The following is a 9,473-nucleotide window of genomic DNA, read 5'->3' as shown; positions in this document are numbered from 1 at the left end:
ATGGATAAGGCGGTCAGTGTCTTAAGTCACTGTGGAAATGTGTGATCAGCATGACCATTACGAACTGATAGAAGCAGTTGTAAAAAAAAAAAGCATTTCGGAGGGCACAGAGACATGCCCATGAAATTCTCCTTTTTTATCCCTGTTAAATCTTCATTTCTAAAATTGAATCAGAAAGATCCAATCCATCAAACTCTCTTTTATGTGCTGATCTCTCTTCCTCCATAGGAATTTGCATTTTTCCACCCCAGATGGGACTCGAACCCACAATCCCTGGCTTAGAAGGCCAGTGCCTTATCCATTAGGCCACTGGGGCACTTGCTGAAAAGAACTGGATAGCAGAGAGTGATTTCGACTGATCGTACACGTGGTTAAAGTAGACATCACGCTTCCGCTTCGCTACTGTAATCAGCATGACCTGTACAAACTGACAGAAGCAGTCAAAAAATAATCACGGAGGGCACTTAGATATGCCCATGAAATGATGGTTTAATATTTCTGTGTGCACTTCATTGCTAAAAGCAAAGGATGGTTTCGATCCATAAATCACTGGGTTAACTGCCAGGCACACTTCCACTTCATCACTCCACTTTCAGGTACCCCAAAACCAGACTTGAATTCACAATACATGGATTAGGAGATCAGTGTCTTAAGCCACTGTGTCTCTCTGTGATCAGCATGACCTATATGGATTGATAGAAGCAGTAATAAAAAAAGAATTACGGAGGGCACAGAGACATGCACATGAAATTATCCAATTTTTTAAAAAAAATCCCTGTTTACACTTCATTTCTAAAAGTAGAATTGGATAGCTTCGATCCATCAACCTCTGTGTTATGTGCCCAGCTCTTCTCTTCTGTTTGCACTTCATTGCTAAAAGCAAACTGGATAGCAGAGGATGGTTTCGATCCCTAAATCACTTGGTTAACTGCCCTGCACTCTTCCACTTCATCCCTCCACTTTCAGGTACCCCAATACAATGCTTGAACTCACAATAAATGGATTAGGCGGTCAGTGTCTTAAGTCACTGTGGAAATGTGTGATCAGCATGACCATTACGAACTGATAGAAGCAGTTGTAAAAAAAAAAAGCATTTCGGAGGGCACAGAGACATGCCCATGAAATTCTCCTTTTTTATCCCTGTTAAATCTTCATTTCTAAAATTGAATCAGAAAGATCCAATCCATCAAACTCTCTTTTATGTGCTGATCTCTCTTCCTCCATAGGAATTTGCATTTTTCCACCCCAGATGGGACTCGAACCCACAATCCCTGGCTTAGAAGGCCAGTGCCTTATCCATTAGGCCACTGGGGCACTTGCTGAAAAGAACTGGATAGCAGAGAGTGATTTCGACTGATCGTACACGTGGTTAAAGTAGACATCACGCTTCCGCTTCGCTACTGTAATCAGCATGACCTGTACAAACTGACAGAAGCAGTCAAAAAATAATCACGGAGGGCACTTAGATATGCCCATGAAATGATGGTTTAATATTTCTGTGTGCACTTCATTGCTAAAAGCAAAGGATGGTTTCGATCCATAAATCACTGGGTTAACTGCCAGGCACACTTCCACTTCATCACTCCACTTTCAGGTACCCCAAAACCAGACTTGAATTCACAATACATGGATTAGGAGATCAGTGTCTTAAGCCACTGTGTCTCTCTGTGATCAGCATGACCTATATGGATTGATAGAAGCAGTAATAAAAAAAGAATTACGGAGGGCACAGAGACATGCACATGAAATTATCCAATTTTTAAAAAAAATCCCTGTTTACACTTCATTTCTAAAAGTAGAATTGGATAGCTTCGATCCATCAACCTCTGTGTTATGTGCCCAGCTCTTCTCTTCTGTTTGCACTTCATTGCTAAAAGCAAACTGGATAGCAGAGGATGGTTTCGATCCCTAAATCACTTGGTTAACTGCCCTGCACTCTTCCACTTCATCCCTCCACTTTCAGGTACCCCAATACAATGCTTGAACTCACAATAAATGGATTAGGCGGTCAGTGTCTTAAGTCACTGTGGAAATGTGTGATCAGCATGACCATTACGAACTGATAGAAGCAGTTGTAAAAAAAAAAAGCATTTCGGAGGGCACAGAGACATGCCCATGAAATTCTCCTTTTTTATCCCTGTTAAATCTTCATTTCTAAAATTGAATCAGAAAGATCCAATCCATCAAACTCTCTTTTATGTGCTGATCTCTCTTCCTCCATAGGAATTTGCATTTTTCCACCCCAGATGGGACTCGAACCCACAATCCCTGGCTTAGAAGGCCAGTGCCTTATCCATTAGGCCACTGGGGCACTTGCTGAAAAGAACTGGATAGCAGAGAGTGATTTCGACTGATCGTACACGTGGTTAAAGTAGACATCACGCTTCCGCTTCGCTACTGTAATCAGCATGACCTGTACAAACTGACAGAAGCAGTCAAAAAATAATCACGGAGGGCACTTAGATATGCCCATGAAATGATGGTTTAATATTTCTGTGTGCACTTCATTGCTAAAAGCAAAGGATGGTTTCGATCCATAAATCACTGGGTTAACTGCCAGGCACACTTCCACTTCATCACTCCACTTTCAGGTACCCCAAAACCAGACTTGAATTCACAATACATGGATTAGGAGATCAGTGTCTTAAGCCACTGTGTCTCTCTGTGATCAGCATGACCTATATGGATTGATAGAAGCAGTAATAAAAAAAGAATTACGGAGGGCACAGAGACATGCACATGAAATTATCCAATTTTTAAAAAAAAATCCCTGTTTACACTTCATTTCTAAAAGTAGAATTGGATAGCTTCGATCCATCAACCTCTGTGTTATGTGCCCAGCTCTTCTCTTCTGTTTGCACTTCATTGCTAAAAGCAAACTGGATAGCAGAGGATGGTTTCGATCCCTAAATCACTTGGTTAACTGCCCTGCACTCTTCCACTTCATCCCTCCACTTTCAGGTACCCCAATACAATGCTTGAACTCACAATAAATGGATTAGGCGGTCAGTGTCTTAAGTCACTGTGGAAATGTGTGATCAGCATGACCATTACGAACTGATAGAAGCAGTTGTAAAAAAAAAAAGCATTTCGGAGGGCACAGAGACATGCCCATGAAATTCTCCTTTTTTATCCCTGTTAAATCTTCATTTCTAAAATTGAATCAGAAAGATCCAATCCATCAAACTCTCTTTTATGTGCTGATCTCTCTTCCTCCATAGGAATTTGCATTTTTCCACCCCAGATGGGACTCGAACCCACAATCCCTGGCTTAGAAGGCCAGTGCCTTATCCATTAGGCCACTGGGGCACTTGCTGAAAAGAACTGGATAGCAGAGAGTGATTTCGACTGATCGTACACGTGGTTAAAGTAGACATCACGCTTCCGCTTCGCTACTGTAATCAGCATGACCTGTACAAACTGACAGAAGCAGTCAAAAAATAATCACGGAGGGCACTTAGATATGCCCATGAAATGATGGTTTAATATTTCTGTGTGCACTTCATTGCTAAAAGCAAAGGATGGTTTCGATCCATAAATCACTGGGTTAACTGCCAGGCACACTTCCACTTCATCACTCCACTTTCAGGTACCCCAAAACCAGACTTGAATTCACAATACATGGATTAGGAGATCAGTGTCTTAAGCCACTGTGTCTCTCTGTGATCAGCATGACCTATATGGATTGATAGAAGCAGTAATAAAAAAAGAATTACGGAGGGCACAGAGACATGCACATGAAATTATCCAATTTTTAAAAAAAATCCCTGTTTACACTTCATTTCTAAAAGTAGAATTGGATAGCTTCGATCCATCAACCTCTGTGTTATGTGCCCAGCTCTTCTCTTCTGTTTGCACTTCATTGCTAAAAGCAAACTGGATAGCAGAGGATGGTTTCGATCCCTAAATCACTTGGTTAACTGCCCTGCACTCTTCCACTTCATCCCTCCACTTTCAGGTACCCCAATACAATGCTTGAACTCACAATAAATGGATTAGGCGGTCAGTGTCTTAAGTCACTGTGGAAATGTGTGATCAGCATGACCATTACGAACTGATAGAAGCAGTTGTAAAAAAAAAAAGCATTTCGGAGGGCACAGAGACATGCCCATGAAATTCTCCTTTTTTATCCCTGTTAAATCTTCATTTCTAAAATTGAATCAGAAAGATCCAATCCATCAAACTCTCTTTTATGTGCTGATCTCTCTTCCTCCATAGGAATTTGCATTTTTCCACCCCAGATGGGACTCGAACCCACAATCCCTGGCTTAGAAGGCCAGTGCCTTATCCATTAGGCCACTGGGGCACTTGCTGAAAAGAACTGGATAGCAGAGAGTGATTTCGACTGATCGTACACGTGGTTAAAGTAGACATCACGCTTCCGCTTCGCTACTGTAATCAGCATGACCTGTACAAACTGACAGAAGCAGTCAAAAAATAATCACGGAGGGCACTTAGATATGCCCATGAAATGATGGTTTAATATTTCTGTGTGCACTTCATTGCTAAAAGCAAAGGATGGTTTCGATCCATAAATCACTGGGTTAACTGCCAGGCACACTTCCACTTCATCACTCCACTTTCAGGTACCCCAAAACCAGACTTGAATTCACAATACATGGATTAGGAGATCAGTGTCTTAAGCCACTGTGTCTCTCTGTGATCAGCATGACCTATATGGATTGATAGAAGCAGTAATAAAAAAAGAATTACGGAGGGCACAGAGACATGCACATGAAATTATCCAATTTTTAAAAAAAATCCCTGTTTACACTTCATTTCTAAAAGTAGAATTGGATAGCTTCGATCCATCAACCTCTGTGTTATGTGCCCAGCTCTTCTCTTCTGTTTGCACTTCATTGCTAAAAGCAAACTGGATAGCAGAGGATGGTTTCGATCCCTAAATCACTTGGTTAACTGCCCTGCACTCTTCCACTTCATCCCTCCACTTTCAGGTACCCCAATACAATGCTTGAACTCACAATAAATGGATTAGGCGGTCAGTGTCTTAAGTCACTGTGGAAATGTGTGATCAGCATGACCATTACGAACTGATAGAAGCAGTTGTAAAAAAAAAAAGCATTTCGGAGGGCACAGAGACATGCCCATGAAATTCTCCTTTTTTATCCCTGTTAAATCTTCATTTCTAAAATTGAATCAGAAAGATCCAATCCATCAAACTCTCTTTTATGTGCTGATCTCTCTTCCTCCATAGGAATTTGCATTTTCCACCCCAGATGGGACTCGAACCCACAATCCCTGGCTTAGAAGGCCAGTGCCTTATCCATTAGGCCACTGGGGCACTTGCTGAAAAGAACTGGATAGCAGAGAGTGATTTCGACTGATCGTACACGTGGTTAAAGTAGACATCACGCTTCCGCTTCGCTACTGTAATCAGCATGACCTGTACAAACTGACAGAAGCAGTCAAAAAATAATCACGGAGGGCACTTAGATATGCCCATGAAATGATGGTTTAATATTTCTGTGTGCACTTCATTGCTAAAAGCAAAGGATGGTTTCGATCCATAAATCACTGGGTTAACTGCCAGGCACACTTCCACTTCATCACTCCACTTTCAGGTACCCCAAAACCAGACTTGAATTCACAATACATGGATTAGGAGATCAGTGTCTTAAGCCACTGTGTCTCTCTGTGATCAGCATGACCTATATGGATTGATAGAAGCAGTAATAAAAAAAGAATTACGGAGGGCACAGAGACATGCACATGAAATTATCCAATTTTTAAAAAAAATCCCTGTTTACACTTCATTTCTAAAAGTAGAATTGGATAGCTTCGATCCATCAACCTCTGTGTTATGTGCCCAGCTCTTCTCTTCTGTTTGCACTTCATTGCTAAAAGCAAACTGGATAGCAGAGGATGGTTTCGATCCCTAAATCACTTGGTTAACTGCCCTGCACTCTTCCACTTCATCCCTCCACTTTCAGGTACCCCAATACAATGCTTGAACTCACAATAAATGGATTAGGCGGTCAGTGTCTTAAGTCACTGTGGAAATGTGTGATCAGCATGACCATTACGAACTGATAGAAGCAGTTGTAAAAAAAAAAAGCATTTCGGAGGGCACAGAGACATGCCCATGAAATTCTCCTTTTTTATCCCTGTTAAATCTTCATTTCTAAAATTGAATCAGAAAGATCCAATCCATCAAACTCTCTTTTATGTGCTGATCTCTCTTCCTCCATAGGAATTTGCATTTTTCCACCCCAGATGGGACTCGAACCCACAATCCCTGGCTTAGAAGGCCAGTGCCTTATCCATTAGGCCACTGGGGCACTTGCTGAAAAGAACTGGATAGCAGAGAGTGATTTCGACTGATCGTACACGTGGTTAAAGTAGACATCACGCTTCCGCTTCGCTACTGTAATCAGCATGACCTGTACAAACTGACAGAAGCAGTCAAAAAATAATCACGGAGGGCACTTAGATATGCCCATGAAATGATGGTTTAATATTTCTGTGTGCACTTCATTGCTAAAAGCAAAGGATGGTTTCGATCCATAAATCACTGGGTTAACTGCCAGGCACACTTCCACTTCATCACTCCACTTTCAGGTACCCCAAAACCAGACTTGAATTCACAATACATGGATTAGGAGATCAGTGTCTTAAGCCACTGTGTCTCTCTGTGATCAGCATGACCTATATGGATTGATAGAAGCAGTAATAAAAAAAGAATTACGGAGGGCACAGAGACATGCACATGAAATTATCCAATTTTTAAAAAAAAATCCCTGTTTACACTTCATTTCTAAAAGTAGAATTGGATAGCTTCGATCCATCAACCTCTGTGTTATGTGCCCAGCTCTTCTCTTCTGTTTGCACTTCATTGCTAAAAGCAAACTGGATAGCAGAGGATGGTTTCGATCCCTAAATCACTTGGTTAACTGCCCTGCACTCTTCCACTTCATCCCTCCACTTTCAGGTACCCCAATACAATGCTTGAACTCACAATAAATGGATTAGGCGGTCAGTGTCTTAAGTCACTGTGGAAATGTGTGATCAGCATGACCATTACGAACTGATAGAAGCAGTTGTAAAAAAAAAAAGCATTTCGGAGGGCACAGAGACATGCCCATGAAATTCTCCTTTTTTATCCCTGTTAAATCTTCATTTCTAAAATTGAATCAGAAAGATCCAATCCATCAAACTCTCTTTTATGTGCTGATCTCTCTTCCTCCATAGGAATTTGCATTTTTCCACCCCAGATGGGACTCGAACCCACAATCCCTGGCTTAGAAGGCCAGTGCCTTATCCATTAGGCCACTGGGGCACTTGCTGAAAAGAACTGGATAGCAGAGAGTGATTTCGACTGATCGTACACGTGGTTAAAGTAGACATCACGCTTCCGCTTCGCTACTGTAATCAGCATGACCTGTACAAACTGACAGAAGCAGTCAAAAAATAATCACGGAGGGCACTTAGATATGCCCATGAAATGATGGTTTAATATTTCTGTGTGCACTTCATTGCTAAAAGCAAAGGATGGTTTCGATCCATAAATCACTGGGTTAACTGCCAGGCACACTTCCACTTCATCACTCCACTTTCAGGTACCCCAAAACCAGACTTGAATTCACAATACATGGATTAGGAGATCAGTGTCTTAAGCCACTGTGTCTCTCTGTGATCAGCATGACCTATATGGATTGATAGAAGCAGTAATAAAAAAAGAATTACGGAGGGCACAGAGACATGCACATGAAATTATCCAATTTTTAAAAAAAAATCCCTGTTTACACTTCATTTCTAAAAGTAGAATTGGATAGCTTCGATCCATCAACCTCTGTGTTATGTGCCCAGCTCTTCTCTTCTGTTTGCACTTCATTGCTAAAAGCAAACTGGATAGCAGAGGATGGTTTCGATCCCTAAATCACTTGGTTAACTGCCCTGCACTCTTCCACTTCATCCCTCCACTTTCAGGTACCCCAATACAATGCTTGAACTCACAATAAATGGATTAGGCGGTCAGTGTCTTAAGTCACTGTGGAAATGTGTGATCAGCATGACCATTACGAACTGATAGAAGCAGTTGTAAAAAAAAAAAGCATTTCGGAGGGCACAGAGACATGCCCATGAAATTCTCCTTTTTTATCCCTGTTAAATCTTCATTTCTAAAATTGAATCAGAAAGATCCAATCCATCAAACTCTCTTTTATGTGCTGATCTCTCTTCCTCCATAGGAATTTGCATTTTCCACCCCAGATGGGACTCGAACCCACAATCCCTGGCTTAGAAGGCCAGTGCCTTATCCATTAGGCCACTGGGGCACTTGCTGAAAAGAACTGGATAGCAGAGAGTGATTTCGACTGATCGTACACGTGGTTAAAGTAGACATCACGCTTCCGCTTCGCTACTGTAATCAGCATGACCTGTACAAACTGACAGAAGCAGTCAAAAAATAATCACGGAGGGCACTTAGATATGCCCATGAAATGATGGTTTAATATTTCTGTGTGCACTTCATTGCTAAAAGCAAAGGATGGTTTCGATCCATAAATCACTGGGTTAACTGCCAGGCACACTTCCACTTCATCACTCCACTTTCAGGTACCCCAAAACCAGACTTGAATTCACAATACATGGATTAGGAGATCAGTGTCTTAAGCCACTGTGTCTCTCTGTGATCAGCATGACCTATATGGATTGATAGAAGCAGTAATAAAAAAAGAATTACGGAGGGCACAGAGACATGCACATGAAATTATCCAATTTTTAAAAAAAATCCCTGTTTACACTTCATTTCTAAAAGTAGAATTGGATAGCTTCGATCCATCAACCTCTGTGTTATGTGCCCAGCTCTTCTCTTCTGTTTGCACTTCATTGCTAAAAGCAAACTGGATAGCAGAGGATGGTTTCGATCCCTAAATCACTTGGTTAACTGCCCTGCACTCTTCCACTTCATCCCTCCACTTTCAGGTACCCCAATACAATGCTTGAACTCACAATAAATGGATTAGGCGGTCAGTGTCTTAAGTCACTGTGGAAATGTGTGATCAGCATGACCATTACGAACTGATAGAAGCAGTTGTAAAAAAAAAAAGCATTTCGGAGGGCACAGAGACATGCCCATGAAATTCTCCTTTTTTATCCCTGTTAAATCTTCATTTCTAAAATTGAATCAGAAAGATCCAATCCATCAAACTCTCTTTTATGTGCTGATCTCTCTTCCTCCATAGGAATTTGCATTTTTCCACCCCAGATGGGACTCGAACCCACAATCCCTGGCTTAGAAGGCCAGTGCCTTATCCATTAGGCCACTGGGGCACTTGCTGAAAAGAACTGGATAGCAGAGAGTGATTTCGACTGATCGTACACGTGGTTAAAGTAGACATCACGCTTCCGCTTCGCTACTGTAATCAGCATGACCTGTACAAACTGACAGAAGCAGTCAAAAAATAATCACGGAGGGCACTTAGATATGCCCATGAAATGATGGTTTAATATTT

The 9,473-nt window shown here is 41.4% G+C and overlaps 10 non-coding genes across 10 annotated transcripts; all 10 read right to left on the bottom strand.

Annotated features, from left to right (window-relative positions):
- Window positions 1-243: 243 nt before the first annotated feature.
- On the bottom strand, window positions 244-316 carry trnar-ucu (transfer RNA arginine (anticodon UCU)). Its single transcript has one exon. It is a non-coding gene; the product is annotated as a tRNA-Arg (tRNA).
- Window positions 317-1,241: 925 nt separating this feature from the next.
- trnar-ucu (transfer RNA arginine (anticodon UCU)) lies at window positions 1,242-1,314 on the bottom strand. The gene has a single exon. It is a non-coding gene; the product is annotated as a tRNA-Arg (tRNA).
- A 924-nt stretch (window positions 1,315-2,238) lies between these two features.
- trnar-ucu (transfer RNA arginine (anticodon UCU)) lies at window positions 2,239-2,311 on the bottom strand. Its single transcript has one exon. It is a non-coding gene; the product is annotated as a tRNA-Arg (tRNA).
- Window positions 2,312-3,236: 925 nt separating this feature from the next.
- On the bottom strand, window positions 3,237-3,309 carry trnar-ucu (transfer RNA arginine (anticodon UCU)). Its single transcript has one exon. It is a non-coding gene; the product is annotated as a tRNA-Arg (tRNA).
- A 924-nt stretch (window positions 3,310-4,233) lies between these two features.
- trnar-ucu (transfer RNA arginine (anticodon UCU)) lies at window positions 4,234-4,306 on the bottom strand. The gene has a single exon. It is a non-coding gene; the product is annotated as a tRNA-Arg (tRNA).
- A 923-nt stretch (window positions 4,307-5,229) lies between these two features.
- trnar-ucu (transfer RNA arginine (anticodon UCU)) lies at window positions 5,230-5,302 on the bottom strand. The gene has a single exon. It is a non-coding gene; the product is annotated as a tRNA-Arg (tRNA).
- Window positions 5,303-6,226: 924 nt separating this feature from the next.
- trnar-ucu (transfer RNA arginine (anticodon UCU)) lies at window positions 6,227-6,299 on the bottom strand. Its single transcript has one exon. It is a non-coding gene; the product is annotated as a tRNA-Arg (tRNA).
- Window positions 6,300-7,224: 925 nt separating this feature from the next.
- trnar-ucu (transfer RNA arginine (anticodon UCU)) lies at window positions 7,225-7,297 on the bottom strand. Its single transcript has one exon. It is a non-coding gene; the product is annotated as a tRNA-Arg (tRNA).
- Window positions 7,298-8,221: 924 nt separating this feature from the next.
- trnar-ucu (transfer RNA arginine (anticodon UCU)) lies at window positions 8,222-8,294 on the bottom strand. Its single transcript has one exon. It is a non-coding gene; the product is annotated as a tRNA-Arg (tRNA).
- Window positions 8,295-9,218: 924 nt separating this feature from the next.
- Window positions 9,219-9,291, bottom strand: trnar-ucu (transfer RNA arginine (anticodon UCU)). The gene has a single exon. It is a non-coding gene; the product is annotated as a tRNA-Arg (tRNA).
- Between the last annotated feature and the right edge of the window lie 182 nt (window positions 9,292-9,473).

The sequence above is a fragment of the Oncorhynchus kisutch genome, unplaced genomic scaffold (genome assembly GCF_002021735.2).
Source record: "Oncorhynchus kisutch isolate 150728-3 unplaced genomic scaffold, Okis_V2 scaffold2350, whole genome shotgun sequence".
Lineage (NCBI taxonomy): Eukaryota > Metazoa > Chordata > Actinopteri > Salmoniformes > Salmonidae > Oncorhynchus > Oncorhynchus kisutch.
The sequence above is the reverse complement of the archived record's forward strand: the minus strand, read 5'-3'. Positions and strand labels throughout refer to the sequence as shown.